Genomic DNA, 2,653 nt, shown 5'->3' on the forward strand with positions numbered 1-2,653 from the left:
GTGTATCTGTATCCAGTTATTTTTTCAGTAAATCTCTAGAACAATTGCTCTATTTAGATGCGTTTAATGTTGTTTAGCAATGGAGAAGTGAAATAAAGAGGTGGGTATACCATTATTTTAGCATTTGGTGTTAGTTTTGAACAGTAAGTCAAAAACCATGGGTGTTTCAGTAGGTGCCACATTCATAACTTTGTTTGGAATAATAATTAAAATATCCCCCAGTGAATAAAGTGCCAGTCCCGTCCAGTAAACATAAAAAAAAAAATGAGAGGCTGCAAACACAGTAGTTACAATAAAACATTTATTATTATAGTAAGCACTTTCACGTCCAACAGGAATGCTTCCTCAGACTTTGAAAGACAGTTTCCGTATATAAACACGCAAACACAGCAGTTACAATAAAACATTTATTATAGTAAGCACTTTCACGTCCAATAGGAATGCTTCCTCAGACTTTGAAAGACAGTTTCCGTATATAAACACTTAAAAAAACTATCTATCATCCAAATAACAATTCTCAGATACAAAATATCCATTCAGCAAGCACAAAAGTATGGGCTTGCTGTGTATTTATAGGTAGAGTGAAACATACTCAACCTAGCTCCTGTGACCACAAATACTACGGTGACCACACTTCTAAACAAAATATACTTAGGTGAAACTGCATTCACCATACACGTGTCAAGTACAATACTAATCATTTAAAAACAGTTGAAGTGCTTTGTACCTCTAATTTTCACTGTTTGTTGTTAGAAACGGATAACTTTTAGACAGGCAAACTCCAGCCATTCCAGGAGGCCTAGTTAGGTATAAATTCACACAGACTGCACAAAGGACAATACAGAGCTTGTCTGAAACAATGAAAAAAACTGACTCAACAAACTAGAAATAAAAATTAATCCCTGCAAGAATGGCGTGGTTGTTAGAAACAGTCTTGTGTTGGTTTGTAATTTATTGATCTTTAAGAGGTGAGACTGCAAGCAATAGTGAGCAGAAGCTACTGCGTGATGTAAAGGAGTTCCAGCTTTTGTGTAACTTTTGCAACTGGTACGGCCAGAGCTGCAACTTTGTTCTTAATTTAATATTTAGTTGCATATTGTTTGTGTGATTTTTCTCATAGAATTTGATTTAAAATCTCTTTGAATTCTGTGGTAACTGATTTTGAGTTTCTTTTTCTTTTAAAATTCTTTATTCATTTGCAGCTGAAAATAGATTCCTTAAATTAGTATGGCATTAACAATTTGCTAAAGCACAAGTGTCTTGTACAGTGTACTAAATACTGTGTATATTTAAACGTAGCACCTAATGTGTGATCTGTGTTTCTCATGTCAGAATGATTTGCTTACTATTATTGGTAGTAAATCTAGACTTACTGATGAAGATTGCACTTGTACAATTGGTACAGGTTGGAGAACTGTTGCATATTTTGACTGGACTGATGAAATAAATAGTATCAGGCAAAGAGCAAAAAGAACACATCTAGAAAAGGAAGTGTCTATTTAAAATCACTCAACCCCACTTGAGCAAGATAATACCGCTGACAACTTTAGAATTCTGCATACAAGTGTTTTGCAATTTGTTGCCTACAAAGTAAAGAGAATACATGTTAAAAAGAATACTACTTTGTTATGTAACACACAGATTACAGGAAATTAAATATTTTTTCTACCAGAAAACTCAGTGTATAGAAAAACAGCATTTTTCCAAAAGAGAAGGTAGAAAAAAATTGCAAGGGGCAGGTGAAAAGGTAGAAAGCAAAACTGAACATGGAATTATTAAAGAACATTACTGTAAGAAAAAAGATGAGAAAGACAGAAGTTGACAACATGGCTCAAGTTGTGGATGTACAAAGCCAGCTTGCTGAGAATTGGATGCTCGCAAATGCAATAAGTAATGAAATAGTGAAATTAATAAGGCCAATGGTGATGAAGATCATTCTTTTCTAACAACTGATAGAGCAGGTATTACTGAATTAGAAGTTGACGATTTTTCAGATCTGGTCAGAAAAGATACTATTGTAATTGGAGATTCAATAATTAGAGGAACCTGTTTGCAGAGAAGATAATGAACACTGAATAGTGTTATGCTTCCCAGGAACAAAGACAGAGGATGCGAGAAAGGCCTTAAGTTGGAAGTATGGATCTGTTTTTATTTTTGTTGGTACAAATGATCTCATCCCATAGCCGGCCTTAGGCATAGGCCAACTAGGCGGCCGCCTAGGGCGCCAGTCTAGCAGGGGCGCTTTTCCAGTATTTATTTGATGTAGAAAGACCAGGATGGGGGCACCAGGTAGTGTGCTGGGGGGCGCCATGGAGCCCTTTTGCCTAGGGCACCAGTTGACCTAGGGCCGCTCCAAGGAGTCTGACTGTTAGTAGGGAACCTAAAGTGCTCTTAGCACAGCTTTTACAGGTGTTTGGATGTAGTTTGCATTAATCTCCTATAAAGTACAATTTGGTCACCCTAAATTAAGAGATTTTTTGAGGTTAATACCTACATGACAAAAATGTCCTGTTTAAAAAAATGGAAGAGTGTAGAGTATCCAAGCCTAATAGTGGGCACATGTTCAGACAGGATATTGTGCAGTTGTTAAGATCGGGGAAGATAATTCTTGCAGCAGATATTTTGCAATATTTGGCAAATGCAAGGCAGGATT

The sequence above is a fragment of the Protopterus annectens genome, chromosome 3.part1, assembly GCF_019279795.1.
Source record: "Protopterus annectens isolate FY-2018-M chromosome 3.part1, PAN1.0, whole genome shotgun sequence".
NCBI lineage: Eukaryota > Metazoa > Chordata > Ceratodontiformes > Protopteridae > Protopterus > Protopterus annectens.